Raw genomic sequence first — 22,803 nt, 5'->3', positions numbered from 1 at the left:
TTCAGGTGTTTTGGAAGATCTTCCTTGGTTGAGAAGAATTGTCCAAGATTTTCAAGGACTTGGGCAAACTCCTGTTTGAACATTGTGGATGTGATGTCAGTCTCTTGGACATTTTGTGCCAAGTCGATGTCTTCTGACTCTTGGCCAACGTGGTTTCCTTCCATGTTGGGCTGTGTACCAGTCTTTCTAAACACATGTTCAAGACACACTGACTCTCGAAGCCTCTTTATGGTTTGCTTCAACGTCTTGTTCTGCTGCTGGATCTCTGTCAGATGACTCTGCAGGGAACGTACCTGATGAATTTTCACTGTGAGAAAGAGCTCTTTGCCTTCCATGAGCTTCTCTAGACGATCTTCCTTCTTCTTTATTTGCTTGAGTTCTAGGGACATGTCTTGATATTTTCTCTCCACTTTGGTTTTCTGCATCATAGCATGAGATAGTGTCTCGATTCTGGCCTGGAGGAGCCGGATGGTTTCTTCTTTTGTCGCCAGTGATGATTTGAGCACTTGATTCTCTTGTAGGAGACGCTGAAGTGTCTCTCTCCAGGACTCAGGTTTTCTTTGATCCAGAAAGGCAAGATTGCGAGAGGCCTCCAACACTCCCTTGAGCTCTCTGAGTAGATCTTCTTTGTTGGAAATCTCCCCAGTGGTTTCCAGGATGTGGTCAGCTCCCTTTACATACCTTCCAGCTTTTGCTTTGTTGTCTCCATCAGCCAAGTCTGTGTTGAACAATCCAGATTCATTCCTGATTTCATCCAGTGTTTTTGGTACCGTGGGTTGAATGGCAGTGTGCTGGTTGTTGTGCAGCTCCCATGCCTGACACCATGCTTCCAGGTCTCTGGTGAGACTGGTCAGCAGGTCACCTTGACCTCTTTGAATGTTGTTCTTCTGTACGCCTTCTGGTATATATTTGTAATAGCCACCAATGTCCTTTGCCAGTCCTAGGTAATGGCCTAGCCTGGAGCCTAGGCCAGTAATCCCCGAGGACATGGCTGTGGGTCACTTAACTGCGCTGGAGTGCTCAGAGAGCGCATCCAGTTCAGTCGGACAGTCCCACAAAGTGTCGCCAGAGCAAGGCATGCTGGGACTTATATAGGCAACTAACAATGGCCGTTGGTTAGCAACAAGCTGTTGCCTGGAGGTGCCGGAACTCGGGCATGGTCCTCCCTCCCTCTTTGCTGTGCCCTGTAACCCATTACCATTGGCCTTGTCTGTTTTGTCTTTTTCTCCAGGATAGAGCAGCTCCCATCAATCCTTGAAACATCCCACATATAATGTCCTTCTCCCAGTTTTTGTGAGTGAGTGTTGGTTGAAAAATTCGGAGGTGAGCTTTCTGGACCCACTGCAATAAACTCCCTACCTTGTGTTTACCCTGTGTTAGAGGTGAGTCCCAGATCCCTGCCAAGTCCAGCTTCCTGCTATTTGTGCTTTGTGAGTAAGCCACTGAAGGCTCAGGAGACTCCCAGTCTTTGTCGTTGGTGGGAGCACAGTTTGGAGTTTTGGCACCTGGCTTCCATGTGGCCCGTTTGAGCTGTTTACATCTTAGGGAAATTGAGCCCCTGGCAGATGTGAGCTGGTGCTTTCCTTCTCTTCTGTCCTTCCATATAAATAAAGTATTAAGACAACAAAGACAAAAAAATGACAGTAATTGTATAACACACAAAATCTTGGTATGACAAATTAGAGTGGAGGAATTGCAAATAATTTCATTACATGTTGTAAATTAGTTGTGTAATCATAAAATCTTACTGAGGTTGAGGCAATTCAACAGAGCACAAACTCTTGTGCCTCATTTTTAGACCATATTCCTCTTAGATTTATGGAAGTGTTTAGGGTAGAACTCATGAAGGAGTTTCTTTCCTATGTCTGAGAACCCTACAAGCCACTGGCTCCTGTTCTCTCACCCTGTGCCAGACCTAGCTCCCAGCAAGTCCTGAAATAATCCCAAGTAAACTCTCATTCCACCAGTATGTGTGAGTGATGGTATAAGCGTATAGGTCTGCCCAAGCAGTAGTTAACTGTCTAGGCTTTCTTATAGTTAGGCAAGTGTTACATTGCCAGGAGAAAGCATCCCATAGTTGCCAAACCATTCTGGTCCTTGTTATTGCCAGATATGTGTGAACTATACCAGTATGACTGTAGATTGCTTTTTCTTTTCTTGATTTTAAGGATCAGTGGGGAAGGTGATGAAGTAGGGACTAGGCAAGGCTATAGCACCTGTTGCTATGCATGCAGGTTGGGCCTGGGAACAAGCCAACCCGGTCGAGGCTCCAAACTCTGCTGGTTCTCATGAGAGACAGAATGGGAATGGAATAGGCCATGCTAGGCACCAGTATCAGATAAGTCACACAAGAGCCGGTTCTGAGTGTGGGCCAGTCCAGGCTAGGCTGTAGTACCCTTCAGTGTGTGCCTGAATGGGGGTGTGCCAGTTGGAGTAAGACATAGTACCCACCGGCGAGTGTTAGGACTGGGAATTGGTATGTCTGTTTGGAGAGTAGCACTAGACAATGCATGTGGGATTCAGGTTTGGAAGCATGCTGGATAGAAAATCTTGGAAAGATCACTGGATGGGCACAGCTCCCACAAGAATGCATGAGATCCATGGCTGGCAGAAGGCCAAACCAGTTGCGGCTTTAGCACTCATTGACACAGGTGTTTTCTGAATCTGGTTTTCTTACATGAGTGTCTGTTGCAGGGGACCCAGGAGCACTAGTTTTCCTAATTAATACTGATTTTATTCTTAGGAGAGAACTAAGGTTGTGACTACAAAGTAAAGTATAAGTATGTCTTTGAAAAAAAAAAACGAAAGGAAAAAGAATCGAAGGGTGAATGGAAGGAAGGGAAGAAGGAGTGATGGTGAGGGAGATGGATTGATGGAGTCATTAGCTTCTTTAATCTGTATATATAATATGCATGAACTTGATTTCCTTTTATCTAAATAAAACTAAAAATAAAAATCTGTAGTGTTTCACGAAAGCATTTGATTTGAATTACCCAAGTATTTACGTCACATAAGGGTAATGAGCACACCGGAACTATTGTTGGAGCTGGCCTGTCCACATGAGTTGGGATATCTGTCTTTGATCATCAGAATGAGACTTCCATCCTTTGCTTCACCACAGCTTGCTGAGTCTCCAACTCTCAACTGTAAGTTAGTAGACTTTCTTCATCTGCCATAACTGCATGAGCCAGTTTCTGATAACAAATCACTAATTGTCCATCATCCATCTCTAAATAGAGAAGAGTAGAAAGAGAAAGTGCTCCAATACAGATTAAATTTTATGATTGGACAATAAATCAGGAAAAGAAAATTGGCAACTTTCCAACTACAAAGATAATTTTTACCAAATATTACAGTATTTCACACAGGAAATTGTTTATGTTCATGCTTTCTATGTGTGCTCAACATAATGATGGGGTTTAATAATAGCACTATTTCTTTTTTTATTAAGATTACCAATGAAGAAGAGTTAAGTTAGGATGTGTATGCCTTATTTGCTTCTAATTTCATTTTCCCCTCTAGGTTTTACTCACCTTAAAAAAAATTCAGTAAGCTAAGAACACTATAAAATTCTATCCACCTCTGTTATGGTCAATTCCTGGATGGACATATTTGGTTCTGAAGGTTTCCAATGAATTTGAGCATCCATCAAACTCAGTTCTACATATGGCACACCTTCTCCTGTTAGTAATGAAGGGAAATCATTTTGTCATTTAGTATAAAATTCATACAATTTAAAATATCCATGTTACTATTCAGCATTAATATATAGTCATTTAAAAATAATAAAAGAAAAAGTAATTAAAGTGTGGTCCTAAAATTAAGTCATGGTATAAAAATTTGAAGCTTTTTAAATGCTTCCTTTGAATAATTTATTCAAAATATCATGCTTAAAATGCTAATAACCAAGTGAGCAACAATTCCCTTTACAGAATTCTAAAATTCACTTTGTATCATTCTTTCTAGAAGTCTTCTTAGGATTAAACATATTAATGACACTGATGTAAGCATTTCTGATTAAAATTATCATTATTTTCAGTTTATCTAAGTGATTCTTTGATAATGTCCTCCACTATCATTTCTAATCCAGGCTCTGAGACAGAAGAGTCGTAGTTTTCTTGATCACTTTATAATCCCTTGCCAACCAGACATGAGGTAAAAACTTGCTTCGTCAGTAAGGAAAGGAAAAAGCACTTTATTCATGACTATGGAAATCTGGGCCTCGGGCCTGGATTTTCTATAACTCTCAAAACAATCCTGCATATAAGTGCAGTGCTATCGAGCAGGTCAGAGATACAGAGATGTAAAATGGCAGTGGTTCCTAACTTCGGAAAGGTAATACATGCTTAGCACACACATGAAGAAAATGTGTCAGTATGAGAGAGAAAAAGGGAAGGAAGGGTTGGCATCTTCAGCCTTGTATGGGATAGTATTCCAGGAAGTTTGTTGTAAAGCTGTTTCCTCACACCAAACCTTAGATGCCTTCTCCTATAGTTTCTGCAGAGTCCAGGGGGTAAAAAGCCAGTCTTCTCATGGTGTCATTTATTCTTCAAAAAGATTTTTTACTGGTTTAGTTCCCATGCAGAGTGACGCAGAGAGGGAAAGCGGCATACAGGCAGACTACCATCGCCCTAGCACAAAGTCTTTGTTGATGTTCAGCAAGATCCTGCTCCTTTGCCTGAAGGAGCAGGTCAAGGTCTTCATGGAGCTCACAGTATGACTAGTTTGCTTAACTCAACATTTTAGCAAACTTACACAGATCTTCTCATAGAAGAAATTTAGTTTTTCTCTAATAATATCTTTCAAGCCTTCTTAATAATAATACTCTTTAGGAGTGAAAGAAGGGCACATCGTATGTACAAGATTGGCATAATGTGAATTCCATTTCTAGATAGAAATGGCTTCTCAGCTGTCCAGCTGTCATTAACTTACTAATATCCAACCTTGTAATTCCTCCAAATAAAAAGTCAAATTATCTTCTTCTTTATTCCTAACTGTAGCTGGGATAATACAGTGTTCATAAGGGGACTCATCACGCTGGGAATGATGATCTGAAAAAGAAGAGGCCTTGGGTGAATGGACTGTTTTGCTGTCCTTGAACTTTACCGATTTAAATTCTATGTAAAATGTGTAAAGACCTATCATTTTATAACATAGTTATTGCTTCAGCTAGTGGTTTAATAAAACTTAATAGAACCACCTCTCTTGTCTTATTACTTTTATTCTCTTTAGATCACTCTAGTAGGATTTGCATTAGCTAGGCCCAAATCTCATATCAAAGGTATTAGGGCTTTTTGATCTTTTACATAGGGATCTTCTCCATTTGGAAATGGGATAATAGAAGCACTTCAGGTATTAAAGTTCTTAACAGGCAGTGAAACAAAATAATGAATCAGGTTGATGAAGCAACAACGGTGGAAATATTCAAACTAACAGAGATCAGACCAAAAAACAGAGTATGTAAAGAACAATCTCTTGAAATTCATAATGTGAAAGTGTAAGATTTTTAATGTCCTCTTTTGTAAATGCCATTAAATATTTCTAAACTCTAAATCTGTTTACTTTTTAGTGGAAATTTATATTGAAAGAATTGCTTGAGTGATTCATGGACGCAAGGCAGCTTTAAAATACAAATACATACTTTATTCTAAAGATGGTGAAAAATAATCATTTATCCTATTTATTGAAAGCTCGTCAGATTACACAGTTAAGGTATCCTCAGAAGGGAAGATAGTTAAATCATTAGTCTAACCTGTTAATGTACATCACATCCCCTCTGAAATTTAAGCAACCATTGACTTCATGTGGCAGTCAGCATTTGCTACTAAAATATCTTAAAATATTATGAACAATTCCTCGCATGCAAATAGAAGAGCAATAACTTACTGTAAAGCAAACATGAAAATTTCTCAGATAATTTAAAAAAACATACTGTACTTAGGAAGATGTACAACTAAAGTGACACAGTGACTAATCTTTAAGTAAATTCATATTTATAAGGGGCAAACTCTGATAAAAAGCTTCATCAAATCAAGCTTTCACAAATGCCACATCTGTTCACAGCTACATCAAATACTTTTTTATGATTTTTTATTTCTTTTCCCTATTCTTCCTAATATTTCAATTGCCACCCCCCCGTTTTTTGTTTTTTTTTTTTTTTTGGTTTTCAAGCGATCATACTTCTGTTTTTATAAAAATCCTCTGCACAGTAACAATCTTCATTAAAAAGTTTGAAAGATGGATGGCCTTCCTCAAAAAATTCAAAATTAGAAGTAAGTGTTAATCATAAAACATGAGTACAAGCAGTCAAAATCATAACAATCGTTACAAATGCTATCTTTTTCTAAAGATTTATTTCATTATTTGCAAGGCATAGTTACACAGAGAGGGAAGGAGAGACGGAGTTTCTCCATCTGTTCATTCCCCAAATGGCCACAAAGACCAGCACTAGACCAGGTCAAAGCCAAGAGCCAGGAACTTTGTCTGGGTCTCCCCCTTTGGTGGGAAGGGCCCAAGGATTCAAGCCATCTTCTGGTACTTTCCTAGGTGCATTAGCAGGAAGCTGAATAGGGGGTGGAGTAGCCAAGACTTGAACCAGCACCCATATAGGAGGTTGACACTGCAGGTGTTGGCTAAACTCATTGTGCACAGCCCTGGATCCTGAGGGCATGTACTTTTTTCCCGTTTAATATAGATTTTTGTGTGTGTGAAAACAGTAATTTCATTTCATTTCATTTAATGACAGTTTCATAGGCTCTGGGATCCCCCCCAACCCCTCTCCATGCACCCCATGGTGGATTCCTCCACCTTGTTGCAGTATTACAGTTCAAATCCAGTCATGGTTCTTTCATTGCAAGCATGTACCATGCATAGGGTCCAGCATGTTATTGTCCAGATAAATTCAACAGTTTCTTGGGCAGATCATCTCTAGTCTGAAGGCAGAGCTGGCAGAATATCATCCTGTCCAATGAAAAACCACAACATACCATCAACAACAATTTACAACATTATGGAATTAATGAACATGGTATTGAGTAACCAATATGTTAGAAAATGCAAGTTCTTAACCACATCCTGTGATTACTTCATTGACATTTCAATTTTTGTTTATACACAACAGGCTGCTATACACCTTAAAATGGCTATAAGGTACTATTCAGCTGTCTCATGTCTATTTTCATTTTTGTATTTAGCATTTTATAGTGTTGAAACATAATTTTTACTGAACTTGGTGAATTTTAGGATAGTCCAACTGGATTATAACTCTAACAAGGCATATGTCAACAGTTGAGTTGCAGAACAGTTTTAGGAGGGGTGTGCAGAGAAATCTTCAATGCCTTACTGAAGAATGACTAATCTTTGTGTCCTACCTAGTAATGTGTATGGTAGTCCACGCTGACCATTTCCTGTCTGGTTCTAAGCTTTCCTTGTTGCTCTCTGTCTATCTAATCTGATTTTTTTGGAGGGGTGGGCTCTGGAGTGACCCTAATGGTCACTGCAAGAAAGCGTGGGGATCCAAAGTTGGAACTAAGTAAGGACCAGAGAAAGCTTCCCTCCCGAGTCCCAAAGGAAGTTTACTGTTCTTCTGTTTCTGAGGACTGCTGAGGGCTCCTGGCTGTTGTTCTAATGACATTAGATCCTGTGAGGAAGGATCTTGGCATCTTCCATCCCATGAGGGAGATCCAAAATGGAGTGGATGACCTCAGTGTTCTTGGCCTGCGAGGGCAGTCCAATTCCCTATGGTCTCCTTGGCAGTTAGAATATAGCCCTTGGTGCCTGTACTGATAATCCTAGGTGAAGATCTGGGAGTCTCCAGGGTTGAGATACAAGCTGCCTCCTCTACTCCTGCTCCACTCTGGGATTGCCCCCTGCTTCACAGCAATTCTTAAGAGTATTCTGAGACTTTAAATACTTTGTCAATAATCTAAGCATAGATAATTATGCCTAAGTTTTGCCCATACCTGCTATTTTGTTAGCATCACCAAAAGATATAATTTATTCATTCTTCAGGTTATTTTTTTCATTTGAACATTTGTAAGAGTTGTTACTAATTCTCTGGTTTTAAATTTTTCTGGATATGCCTACTCTTACTAGAGTAATACTCTAAAGTTCTCGTGATGTCTATGGATGTTAAGGAAAATGTTAGTAAAATCCCAGGAGCCTGTGTTGTCTGTTTTTACTTCCCCTGCTTGGAAATTTCCTTAGGAGACAACTCCTTAGCGGGTAATTTTACTAGTGGGAGTGTCTCTCAAACTTATTTGTCATAGTAATTTTAATTTAAAAGAAACACAGATGCTATTGTTAGCCCACTAGCCTCTTACCATAAATGTCATGTGTTACTATGGCTGGATTTTGTTTTTGAAGGTATCAGCTCCCAAACTTATATGAAGCCAAGATTTATGGTTTTAGGAAAGTTTTCATAAATTCATTTAATGTAGTTTCCGTATAGATGAGCAAGTTGTTGTCCCGATAACTAAAATAAGAGTCGTATTTTCCCCCAGACTAGAGTCCCACATGATCTAATATGATATCAGAATAAATGGGCTACATATCACTAAGGAGTATCAATGCTTTATTCATTGTTCTTATTTATTTGCATTTATTATAAATTCCTGGTTTATTCTAGATTTCTAGATTCCTGATGACATGGTGATTTGAAAAAGTTCCTGATCTCACTTGGAGACATTACAAATGGACCCAATGCACTGTGTTTTATGCACGGCAGCAGTAGCTTGCATGTTGGGCTCAAGAAGGTCATGTTAGTCTATTGGAAATGTATTAATATGGTTCTGTGTTAGAAATACACAGAACTTAATGATGAGAAAGACATGAAAACACCAGTGCATGGCAAATTGGCACCTACAGTAAGGATAATTATCACTTTCAGTCCGGAAATAATATGCTATTTTCTCATTACAGCACAGTTTTTAATAATACACTGTAAACATGAACCAGCAATTTCACAGTGAGGTATTGACAGCTTTGTCATTCATTCTCATGTTTCACAGACATTAATGAAGCACCCACACAAAAGAACCTTAAATGAGACATGTGGAATGGTAGAATGAGAAATGAACAACAGCAAGTCTCACTACTAACTTGGACAGCTAGTCACTAGTTTATCATCAAATAATAACTCTACATGGCACAGCGTGTCTTGGATCTGATTAATGAAACTGTTGGGCAAAATGCTTTCCAATTAAATCCATAGTCCAGGTTTCTATAAAATATAAATATATTTCAAAATGTTATGAAAAACTGTATCTAAACATATTAATTTTGATACAGAAACCATTTTGAAATCCCTGCATAACTTCCTCTTGATGAACATTTTTTAGGAATGCTTAAGAGAATCTTCATACGCATGCATTTAAGAATACTTTTGCATCTAATTTTAAGTGGATTTTTAAAGTACCCTATACGTATTTAAAAGGAAAATAGTACAAACAGCTCAAAAGCATCTTCATTACTTTCACAGAGATCTTTAAAACAAAGTAAAGATCCTGACTCCTGGCTGTTAAAGTCCCTCATCACTGGCTAAGAAATGCTCTGTGATGATGGATGTGCTCTGTGTGTATTGTCCCGCGTGCTGTGGCCTTTCCCACATTTTACACTGAGTGCTGGAAATAAGACTAATGCAACAAGGAAATGATTTTAAGATATCATTTAATTTTAATCAACTCAAATAGTCACAAAAGCATACTGAGCAGCTAATTGGGTGACATCATTATTACTGATTGTGTACAATTAATATAGCATGGGTCTGCTGACATCAGAGACTTGGAATGCAAAGATGATGATCATTGGATCTGTTTCCAAACACTGTATTCTCCACTTGGACTTAAGCACTATCGTTTATAGAAATGAATGAGAAATGCAAACCTGAATTGTAGTACGTGTAAAGCATTGCAAACACATTGTACAAACCGGAAGTTGTCGTCTACCGAGGCGACAGTTTTGTCATTTGCCTGCAGTGGCATTTATATAAGCTGGGAAGGATCATTTCTTTCATTAACCTTTTAAGTGAGCTCACCTGCTCATTTCTTTTTGGCTAGGCAAGACTGTCATTATAGATTAAAATAGGAAGGTTCTCTAAAGGGCATGAGATTAGTGCATGGGGAGTGTGCCTTTTCCATTTCTTTTTATAAAATCATATATTACCAGTTTTGATTTGCATAAATTTGTATTAAGTAACGTAAGCTTTAAATGGATATGTTTAAGTGACTGCAGATTTCACAAGTCAGTAAATATTGTCAAAATGTTTCAATACCTTAAAAACAATGAGATTAAAATTTTATGGCATATGATGCATTTAGTATACCAGTAATGAAATATGAACAAAATACCAAGTATGATTTAAATTGTGATTAAACTGATTGTTGCCACTGTCTTTTTTGTTTTGCACATTCTGTACTTATGAGGTATATTCCTGGGTTTCATTTGATATGGAAAAATGATAATCATATATATGACTATGCAAATGTACAGAATCATCTATACTGACCGTACCATTTGAATATGCACAAATATGATTGCTTATATATTTTTATTTGACTAGTCAAATATCAAATATGTAAAAATGAAACATTCAAATGATATAGTGACCACTATTTAAAAAAGAAAATGTTTATTTGAAAGTCAGAGTGACAGAGAAACAAGGAGAGTCATAGACGTTTTCTATGGCTGATTCACTTTCCAGATAACCACAATGGCCAGCGCTGGGTCAGGCAGAAGCCAGGAACTGGGAGCTTTATCCAATTCTCCCGTTGAGTACAGCTGCCCGAGCCACTTGGACCATCTGCCACTGCTTTTTCCCTAGCTGTAACACAGAGCTGTATCCAAAGTCAAACAGCTGGAACTCGAATTAGCATGGCAGGCAGCAGCTTTAAGCACTGCACCACCATGTCAGCCCTGATGACCGTATATTTCATTAAGATACTTATGTTTTCCCAGTATTCTGAAAATAAAGAGGAAATCATAGTTTCTGCCCCTGAGAATTTTTACAGCTTAGAGAAAATATAAAAGTGAATCTTTCCATAATTTTTCTGTTACAGTGGCTACTACAGTGGAGGGTAGGCACAGAGATACTAATGGTTGCTGTGATGATACTAAAAATATCTGGCACTCTTATGGGATATTTGCTGAAATCTGATGCTACTAAGGCATTTAGCAAGCAGGTCAATGATGCCTACAAGGTAGGGTGAGAGCTCTGAAGTAATCTTGAAACAATTAAGGAAAAACAAATGGCTGACAAGTCCTGACAAGTCTGGACACATGCCAGAGACCCCACTAGTTAGCGTTGGGTTTAGGGAGGAGACAGGACTCTCTGATGTCCCCGTTAGACATCCGGAAGAGTTTATGATATCATGATTAAGTTACTGTTGCTGATGTTACAATCTACCTTTCATTTGCCTCAATTTCTTAGTAGATTAGGAGGTTGATTCAGGCCATCAACTTGTTGCTGGGTCTTATTGAAAAAGAGAGAAAGATAGAGAAATAGGAAATCCTCTGCGATGCAAGATTAAAAAATAATGAGACTGCTTCTTCAACACTAGTTTGTCTCCAATAAGAATTTACCAGCTAAGTGAGATGAAAGTGAAGGTGACCAATTGCAAAGAGCAAAAGCAGATAACAGATGAGGATACATGATGGGCCCGCCTGGACCGTGGCGCTTGCAGATAAGACCTTTGTTCTCAGGGATGGCAAAAGTCATTAACATTAAAGTGTTAATCCCAACTCCCGGAGCCATAAAAAGTAAATTTCTGTCTTCTATAAATTGCCCAGCATGTGCTATTCTGTTATACAAACATAACATGAACTAAAACATATACTACTTAGCTTTCAGAGCTGAAACAAACAATAAAATACTTAAACACAAAACTTGATGCAAAAAAATACATGGTTGGTAAACTCCAAGTTAGACAAAATGTCATGATCAGATTGGATGGATGACGTTTTGCTCTTACTTGCCAAGAACAGCATGAGTAGGGAGAGGAGGTTAAGAGTTACAACAGATTTAAAAAAATTATAATTAATTCAATAAAACTCAAGTACTTTCTGACATAAAAGATAATAACCTTATATGTTACAGCATGATGGGTAGAATAAAGCAGGATGGAGAATATTTTGTTATGTGATAGGAGAGATAGCACAATTCTTGTATTCTATCAAGTAATGCCAGGACTCTCAGAACTTTTCTCAGTGTCCTCTGGACTCAGGAAGCAGAAGCACTTGTTGGAATGCACTCATACTCGAGCTCAGCAGAGAAAAAAAAATCAGAAACAATGAGAAAAGAATTAATCACATGCAAGGAGAGACCCGAGGGCTGTGTGTAGTAGCTGAAAAGCTTTTTTTTTTTCTTTTTAAATCTTGGAAAGTAAGTTGTTAAATATGATAAAAATAATCAGGCTGTGTTTTTAAAAAGAAACAAAACCAAAAACATGAAATAAAAAGGGCATAAAGCACAGGAAAAATGAAATTGAGCAAGCCAACATGGAAAAATGTTAGTGTGGACACTGAAAGTACTAAGATTAGAAACTAAGGAAAATACTCCATCCTTTTGTTAGAGGCCTATCTAAAAGCAAAGTTATTTATCCTGTTAAATAAAGCAACAGTATCTCAAAGAAGAAGTTGGAGAAGAACAGAATAATCTGAGGACAGAGCAGACAGGGAGACTAACCCTCATGGTCATTATCCTGCTAGACCTGGGATTCTGAGCTTTTCTGTTCATTCAGCTGGCATCCCTATGACCACATGCGTCATGTTGATGTGGTGGGAAGAGAAATATTCTACTACATATGGTTAGATGTAAATCTTTTTCAGAGAGCCAATGTCCCTAACTGTAGCTTCAACAAATGTTTCTCTTCTACTTTTCCTTCTAAACATCAATAGGATGGGTTGGAATTTGGTATTTCCCCCCTTACATCGATTGGTTTCTGCTAAAGTCATTATGTCTGAGAACATTATAGAGAAATAATGAAATTCAGGGAATTTCAGAAAATGGCTCTTTCCTCTGGTTGAATTTCAAAATGGCTATCTTTGGCCTTCTTCTGGTAGAAACTTTGGAGAGATCTTTCTCTAATCTTCTCTAATCTTCACTGACAACAAGTTGGGGACCCTGGGGGGTAAAACTCCCAGAAGTATGGGTCTGTCTTACACAGGCTGACACACAGCTTCCTGTGTAAGTATTTCCCGTCATCACTGGCTCTGCCCTTCCCTTCTCAGGAAGCTGTGCGTATGCATCCCTCTGCTTCTCCACATTCCTGGGAGCAATCTGCTCAATAACCTTAACTTTGCAAGAGCTCAAGAAGATGTGTGGGTATTCACTGTGTTGAGTTTCTTATTCTTTGTGATGAAAACAGGATGAGTAGTTCCAAGCTTACCTGTTGGAACAGATAATTTCCATGTTAAAATGAGAATTGGAGACATGTGCAGTGCAGTAATTACTCCAATGATATGTGACACATCCAGTGTTTTTAAAAATGTGTGCTGTTTGGCGAGTTTACAAAGTTTAAGAAAGTATTCTGGTTCTTCAAAAGCATGACATCTTCCAGGAAAAAAAAATGTTACCGAACAATAGATTCTATGTCACATCCTGGTAAAATGATTGAACTTGAAGCAAATTTTTTATGTCTTCACATAGATAACCATTGCATGTACAAAGGGGACAAAAGTAGCTTGTCTTGCATTTCTTACCCATCATAGTCAGACATCGAACTGTATACACATGATGCAGAATATAACCCAGGACTAGCAAATTCATCATTCCAAAGTATTCACAGACACTCGAAACCATGAGTAAACGTAGAGCTTAAGATATGTGCACAGCCTTTAAAAAGTATATTTCAGGAGGATATCCATTGAGTAGAAAGGTTAAAGTGTTGGTGGAGATGAAGATGTCTGATGTTTAGCAAGGAATGATTCAAACATCACATACAAACTAAGCACGGTGTCAGCTCTGGGTGCAAATGAAAGCAGCAATTTAACTGACAGGAAGAACAGGAAATAGAAGTAATAATTGCTACATTAATCTATAGTAGCTCAGGCATTTTATTCCAGCATTAGGAAAGAAATGGCAGAAAATGACTTAATTCTGAATATCTAATAATAAATATTTTTCTCAGGGAGTGAGGAAGTTGAGACACAAGTTAGAAGAATTCAATAGAATGTGAATAATTTTCTGGCTACAAGAAAATAATCTCTGAATAAACTAATACTTTATTCAATGAGAGGATAGTATAGTCTGAAATGAAATTTAAATGTCAGTTTACACAAAAAAGTACATTTGGGAAATTAAGTGGAAAATAAATTGTCACATTTAAAAAGATTAAGTATCTTTGGAAAGTTGTGCCTCTTTGTATTAATACAGTATGTTGAGCTTTTCATGTGCCAAATTACTTAAAAAACAAAAAAAGAAAACACTACCTCTATTTCTATCATCTTGTAGTGAGAATGCAGAAAGAGTTTTCCAATTAACACATTAGATAAATCAAATAGTTTGATTGCAAAAAGCAAAATGAATAAATATTCTTATAAGGAGCAAGAAAATGCTTGATTTATTTTCATTTTTATTACAGACAAACTTATGAACATCTGCTAGCTGTGTCAGCCAGGCAGGAGGGAGAACTTTCTAGTTAGAACGACAAGAATTAAGTGTCAGATGTTAACTTAGTTATACACTCTGCCCTCTTTGAAACACTAAGCTGTTCACATGCCATTAGCATGAATAGTGAGATTTTAGCCATTCGTCCCAACTTCTGTGTACTGTAAATCATCCGTCACTCACTGTGTAACTTCAGACAGATTTGTCTACTTTTTTTCTCAGTTTGAAGGCAGGAATTATTTATTTTTTTTAAAAAAAAGAAGGTGTTGAGGGGGAGAGGGCTCCTGCAATAGTGGCAGGAGGGGCTTCCAAGGAAGGCAAAAAAAAACACTCATCTATTTCTTTGGGTCTCAATATCTATGCCTGCTAAGCAAAGTGTGTTACCACATATACTCCCAAAATTGTAAGGCTGTGACATCGCTCTCCCCCACACTAACAATAAAAAATAAACGTCAACCTGTTTACAAACTCATTAGTCCATCACTCATGAGGAGAAGGATCAAGTCTTCTGGTTCACCATTGTATCCCTCATACTGAGGTGAATGTTAGACACAGTAGGGGCTAATTCAATATTTGTTGAATGAGTTAATTTATGAAATAAAGTAGGGACTGTCATGTGCCAATTGAAAAGGTTGAAAGTACAACCCACTTTGCACATTGCACTAAATTTTATGGCTTGGTGCATTAAAATGGATCAATTATAATGTATATGTACTTTGTGAAGATTAGCAAACATTGATATTATCTGAACATGATGCGAAGCTAGTAAAACATATATTCCAGAGTGTTGAGATTTTATTTAATCTGAGTGACATATTTTTGGTTGCAGTATGAACATGAGCAGGTCGCTACATTTATATTAAAAGAACCTAAGAGCCTACAATTATTTTCTTGTGCATACCTTATTTCACTAGTGAGGAAATTGAGGAAATTAGATTTTTTTAAGATGCCCAATTCCTTCAGTTGCAAGTACTTAAGTAACATACAGAGTAAATATCCATGATACTAAGTTCATTAACAGAATCGAATTTGTATGCTGTCAGAATTAATTTGATTTTATTATTGGAAACATTTACTTATGGCCCTAGATGATTGATCTCCAACATTTATTAGTATAACTTATGTATGAAACACATAAATCAATGCAAAATATGTAAGATATATGATATAGTTGTTGCAGTGACAATTCAATCAGCAAGTTTGGGCCACATTTACCACCAAAAACATGAGAAAAATGCTACATACTTCTAGGCATTTTGTAGAAACTAATATTTCCCCAAAGGAGGTATAGAGTCTGAAGTTAGTTCTCAGTTTAATAATTTACTTGTTTATTTGAGCAATTTCATGTTCAACTTCAAAATGAAACATTAATTAGGAAGGTGTATACAAAGTGGAACAAGATGGCTGTCTGTGCCTGTTCCACATCTGAAGGTCCCTATGACTTGGTGAAAGGCAATTTGAAATGTTCACTCCGAGGCTTCTCAGCCAACTGGAAAGGTGTCAATTAATTAATGTGCACAAGAAGAATTAATTTATTCATTCATTATACAATGATTGAATTTTGTTATGTGCAACATACTGTGTTGGGAACTGTAAGTTCAAGACACAAATACATTTAAAATGGATATCTTCCTGCAGTTTATTCTAGAGTCCATTGCTTTATCACTCCTAGTTTGTTTAGTTTTTATTGAAAGACCACAAATGTTTAATTTACCCAATACTAAATGTAGAGGATATTCAATAAGCTCAGCTCTTTTTCATTTTTCTCTTTTTTCTCTGTTACATTTTGTGGATTCATCACTACTAATAATTACGATCAAATGATTCACACTAAGAAATTAACAGTTAATCTAAAAACTCTGAAGCTATATGCATCATCTTGTAACCTATGTTTACTTTTATGGAGAGCAGGGGGCAGAAACAACATTTGAGTTAGAGCCATTCCTGTAGATTCTGAGTAATTTCAATGTAGAAGCTCCCAGGAACAATTAAGCACATTTCATTGAGCGCCTATTAGTAAACTGAATTAATATATAACATTATAACTTAACAATTGTCTCTCAAAATCATCATTGAGTGAATTTGTCAGGACAGGGTCTGGCACAGTCCGTCGCACCAATCAGCTTATGCACATGCTGGTCGTTGCAATTGCTGGGTGACCCTGCACTGGCAAATTCACAAAGAATCAGGTTTGGGATCATCTCAGAAAAGTTTCTTTGGAGATCCCTCCAACTGAACTGCTGATCTCAGAACACCAACCATGAAGAGAAACTATGTCAGCCAGTGGATTTTTAATAGGTTACATCGCGATTGGAATGGCGAGATTGGCAGCAATTCAGACCTGTTCAACTATCAAAACTGCTTGAGCAGGACCCTCAGAGCGTGCCTCATATCAGGGACCTGGGATGGGTGGGAGGTTGGGTGGGGCTTTTCCCTTTGTTTCTCCCCTGACCCCAGATAGAGGGGAAAAAATGATATTAGTGTGGAAAAAATGGTCTTACCCACTTTCCTGTAACCCTTGACCCTTCATACCCTGATCAACTAAATAATATCATTTTAAAAAATAAATTAATAAAAAAAATAAAGTAGTATTCAGAATCTTGAAAAAAATAAAATCATCATTGAGTACTAACCTAGTTCATGCAAGATGAAATTAAAGATTCTGTTTGTTTGTTTAATTCTTGTTTAAATTTTAACACCCAAATACAGAAAGGTTTCCAAAGAGCAAGTGGAAAACACAACAGGTTGCCTAGAAAGCAGCAGAGCTAAGATTGGTATTAGAGAGTCTGTTAGCAGTCTTTCAGGATGCAGAAACAGGTAGTGGGTTGCATACAGGAACTATGAAACTCTGATCACATATATTTATTTTGAAAAAAAATTAAAGCTACATTCCTGTAAAAGTTTTACTGTTGGTTCAGGATGACAGAGGAAAATGACTGTGGATCTAATTAATAGTGCTGTTAGGATTGCCACATGAAGAACTGCAGAGGAATAGGAACATACTAGTCCTAAGAATTAGTCAATAGAAATTCGAGAATGAGAGGTTACAAAAGCAATGAAATCAGAAAACAATACAATGGGTTATTTTCCAAGCAGTTTGAATAAGAAGCTGGAATGTCAAAGCAATGTACGATTAATGCTTTGCTTTATTTCTCACTCTGTCTCTCTTTTAAAAGGCATTTGGAAACCACAGGAAAGAAAAATAAACTCATATTTTTAATAAATTAAGTACACAGGAGGCAGTGTTATGCTACTCCTTAACACATCTGTGTCCTTTATCGTTTATCAGAGTAACTGGTTTTAAGTCCTACCTCCACTTCAGATTCTGCTTCCTGCCAATACGCACCCTGCGAGGCAGCAGACAATAGCCTAAATACTTGAGTCTCGGACATCCATATGGAAGAGTCAGAAGCAATTTCTGGCTTTTACTTGACCCAGCTCCAGCTGTTGTAGGAACTTAGGATGTGATCCAGCAAACAGAGGCTGTCTGTTTCAGTCTTTCTGTCACTATGCAATGTAAATAAATATAAATCAATACATAGTTATTTTGAAAAGGACTATAGCCTCTGGTAAAGTTGTTAAATAAAAAATAGAGTTAAAATGTGTAGGGTAACAGTATGAGACTATTATATACACTTAGGAAAAGGTTATAAAATGAAAGTAAGCTGTTTAGAATGAAAAAACCTTGTATTTAGCATCAAAAACTGAACAGAGGTTAAAGTAGGCATGCACTTTAAAACATACTGCTTGTTATCGTAGCATTATCCACTTGGAGAAGCAGAAACACAGTTGTCAAGGTTGCCCTGAAGAATATGACCACAGGTGCTCAAAGGCTTACCTTGCTTTATATTAAGCGTATATTCTGTACATTTTATGTTGTTTTTGCTTCCCATACCTTTAAAATAATTCTGTGGAAGATTTAATTAGAAACAATTAGTTGTATATCTGAAGTTTACAGTTAATATCAGTGTCCATGGATGCAGCTGAATCAAGTGATACATCAGCCATATGGCTTCCTTCACCTCACTTCATGTTCATTCCCAGACAGATGATTGCACTTCATACGGAAGCCCTGGAAGGTCAGAGAAGGAAGAGACAGGCAAGTCTATTTAGGTCAGCTGACTGGAGAACTTGATGACTACTTGTAACGCTTTGCTTGGTTTCTCTCTATCCTTCTGTATAACACAGGTTGATGATCCAACGCCAATCTTTGGCCAATAAGAAATTCCTATTTTGATTTGAACATTAGAATATCAAAATTGCTAGCCACGCTCTTGCATCAAACTACGTCTGACTTCCTAATGCATACTTGGAAGTTTTGAGCAGAAATTCAGCTTCATTAAAATTGCCAATAGCTTAAACAGAAGCATGCTGAGTAAAACTTAAGTACTAATAGAATTAATGCTATAAAAATTTATTAATATTTTATATTTATAATTAAATTGATTTCTCTCAGGAGTTGAGCATGTTTACACGGATAGACTTTATAAGGTGTGTTATATGAAGTCTGTAGCTGTCTAAACCTTTGGTGTTTGATCTCCTTGTTAATGTAATAATGGCTGGGAGAGTGGTTAGTTTGCAAACAACATGGGGAAATAATCCACAGGTGAATCAACTCAACATGACACATGATTCCCCAAGTGAATAAAACCTGCCAGGAGGGACCTTCCCCTCGAGGGAAGAGGATGCCCTGGGTACTCCCTTTGGAGACTCCTACCTACCTGTCATTCTCCTTGTTCATCATGAGGGGAATTGGACAAGTAGTGTTGGAGGGAAAATCTACTGAGTGCTGCCCAATATGTCTCAAAACGGTGACTCCCATTATAAACAATGAGCCTTAAGTTGCCAAGAAGAACCTATGATGTCAGGATTATTAAGTGCAAAGTTGCATCATGAATGGGATACAGGAAGAGAAAATGAATACTGAACTTTAAGGAAGAAAGTGATTGAATCACACAGAAGCCTTTTAATAATGTGCTCATCAGAGCAGGTCCACCTGCTCAGCCAAGAGCTGAATATTGTGATCCTCTCCCATTTCCCTTCCACTCCTGTAAGATGCTGGTTCTGTAGGGAAAGCTTAGTTACTTCCTGGGTGAAAAAATAGAAGTCTTTCCTTGTGAAGGAAACCAAGCCTTCACATCTGACCTCTTATTTAGCTAGACTATACTTAAAAGAAATGGGATCAAATAAGATTTTTACTTCCATTTGAGAGCTGGCATTCCAATATTTGTGCAATATTTGTGTCTTATCCATGATTAAAGGTGCATATTTGTTTGACGTTGTCAGAATATATTAGTTCATTTTTCTCCTACATGTGAAAACATATGGTAGAGCTGTAACAAGTACTTAGGGATTTGGCGGTGTTTAGTAATAACATTGTTCAAAAGTAAGTCTGCATATGTTACTGTCATGTAGACTAAAATGTGGGTTGATTGTCAATTTGAATTTTTATTTTGTTCTTGCCATTAGACTTACACTACATTGCAAAGAAAACAGTTTTACAAACTTTTGATACACTTTAAAGATACTTAGTGACCAATATTGGCTGCCATCAATCAGTTCAGAAAATACGTATGTTTTCTATGTCCTACAAATATGTGTCACTTGAACATAAGTGTTGTGGTAATAGTAATCAAAAAGGAAAATCAAAATGCACTAATCCAAACCTTAGTAAGGATTTCCTTTTGTAAAATCAGTGTAATACTTTCCGTATGTAAAATGTAAGCATGAGTATAAATCCATAAAAACTTCAGAATGTCTTCAATTTAGTGTGTCCTAGCCAACATGGAGGAAAAAAATCAGTAGCCTCCACAACATTTCTGGATTCAGCAACCAATAATCTTGCTTAATAAAACAATCATGTTGTAAAGCAATTATTTCTTTTTTAAGATTTATTTCATTTTTTCATTGCAAAGTCAGATATACAGAGAGGAGGAAAAACAGGGAGATTTTCCATCTGATGATTCACTCCCCAAGTGACCGCAACAGCTGGTGCTGTGCCGGTCCGAAGACAGAACCCAGGAATTTCTTCCAGGTCTCCCACAAGGGTGCAGGGTCCCAAGGCTTTGGGCCATCCTAGACTGCTTTCTCAGGCCACAAGCAGCGAGCTGGATGGTAAGTGGAACTGCCAGGATTAGAACCAGTGCCCATATGGGATCCTGGCATGTCCAAGGCAAGAACTCTAGCCATCAGGCTACTGCGCAGGTCCCCAAAGCAATTATTACAATAATAGACTCCGGCATGATGACTCAGTTGCTAAATCCTCACCTTGCGTGCTCCAGGATCCCCTATGGGTACTGGTTTATGTCCTGGCTTGTACATTTCTGATCCAGCTCCCTGTATGTAGCCAGGGAGAGCACTGGAAGATGGCCCAAAGACTTGAGACCCTGTGTCCTGCGTCAGAGACCCAGAGGAAGCTCCTGTCTCCTGGCTTCCGATCTGGCCAGTGCAGTCATTTTGGAAGTGAACCAGCAGATGGAAACTCTTTCTACCTGTGTCTCCTCTCCATAAATCTGTTCTGCCTTTCCAATAAAAATAATTTTTTTAAATAAACAGAACTGAAATGTTTGGATGATGACTTGTGACGGTTTCATATATCAATGTGTTTGTCACCTACTTTATTTTGCTTTCAACTGAAATGTTTTTATGGACTAATAGGAAAAATCCATTGTAATCTCTAGATTGTTTAAGATTTTTTTTTCAGTTTCATAATGGACTTTATAGGGGAAAGTTAGTGTAAAAAACATTCAAAATCATAAAATGTAAATAAGTAAAATTTAACCTGGCAGCTCTAGTGATCACTACGGTAATCACAGATATAGTAAAGGATAAATCACAGCCTAAGCAACCTCTCCTTGGGTTGCCACAGGCCCAAGGCAGGGCCCAGTGCTGCACGGGCAGAAAGCGGAAGCATGGTTTGATTACAGCGTCACTGCCTTCTAGCTGGGAGAAGCAACTTCATGAAAGCCCTTCAGCAGAGTGTGTTAGTCATTGCCATAGAGAGCCATCGTTGTCATGAAAAACAATGTTTCTTACTGTCAGCCCCCTGGAGCCCTTCCTTCCCAGGACACTGCTCCCAAATGATGCCCAAGTTATTGACCGAGGTCACCTTTGAAGTCAAATGGGCCTGCCTTATCAGGGGCTGCTGAGAGTTCATCAACGCCTCCTGCTTGGTGTATGAGGGCATTCCGGGACTTCAGGAAAGTGGTGCTGATAATCGGGATCCCAGAGGAGCTGGATGACTCTGACTTTGAAACGGAAAGATTTTGATGTCAGAAGCAGGACAAGCATCCAGACTGAAGATGATGAGCTGATAGCTGGCCGGACTGCTCAGGAGATCATGGCACAGCTTCCCCAAAAGCAGAAAGCAAAAATAGCTGAGCAGGTGGCCAGCGACCAGGAGAAGAGCAAGTTGGATGCCAAGGTGTCCAAGTGGGATGACTTTGTACTGACCATAATGGAAATGATCAACTTCATCCAAGCCAAAGGGCCGCTCAAGAACACATCCGACATGATGAGTGCTTCCAAGAAGGTTGTGGAGCAGAGTCCCGGATGGATAAGCTTGGCCACAGGATCGCAGACCATTGTCTGGATTTGGCCTGCAAGCAGGACCTGCTGGCCTACCTGCAGCACATCACCTCTACTGCCACCAGCTCAACATCTGCAGCAAAGGACAAGGCAGAGGTGCAGAAACTCGGCGGAGAGCACATCCTTTCTGGGGTGGACAGCACCATGTCCCTGATCCAGGCAGCCAAGAATCTGATGAACGCCTTGGTGCAGACAGTGAAGGCGTACTACGTGGCCTCCACCAAGTACCAGACATTTCAGGGAATAGTGTCACTCAACCAGCCTGCTGTGTCTTGGAAGATGAAGGAGCCTAAGAAAAAGCCCTTGGTAAAGCGGGAGAAACAGGATGAGAGATAGAACAGGATTAAACAGGCATCTCAAAAGAAGCATGTCAACCCCATGCAGGCCCTCAGCAAGTTCAAAGCCATGGACAACATCTAATCCAGAGCCACACAAGCTGCCCCAGGTACCTCAGGCTCAGTCACTATTCTTTCCCAGTGGGTTTGCTAAGTAGATGCTGCCTTGAACCCTGTAAAGGCAGAATATTTTGCAAGATTTATTTATTTTTACAAAGATAAGGAGAGAGAGGTAAAAAAAAATCTTTCATCCACTGGTTCACTCTCCAAATGACTGCA

The 22,803-nt window shown here is 38.4% G+C and overlaps 1 pseudogene; it reads left to right on the top strand.

The window, feature by feature from the left end:
* Nucleotides 1-4,579: 4,579 nt before the first annotated feature.
* Nucleotides 4,580-22,609, top strand: LOC121152136 (annotated as a pseudogene).
* Nucleotides 22,610-22,803: the final 194 nt, after the last annotated feature.

Source organism: Ochotona curzoniae, unplaced genomic scaffold (genome assembly GCF_017591425.1).
Source record: "Ochotona curzoniae isolate NIBS_2020 unplaced genomic scaffold, NIBS_Ocur_1.0 contig_2364, whole genome shotgun sequence".
In the NCBI taxonomy this organism is placed as follows: Eukaryota; Metazoa; Chordata; class Mammalia; order Lagomorpha; family Ochotonidae; genus Ochotona; species Ochotona curzoniae.
Note: the sequence above shows the minus strand (reverse complement) of the source record. Positions and strands in the feature narration are given on the sequence as shown.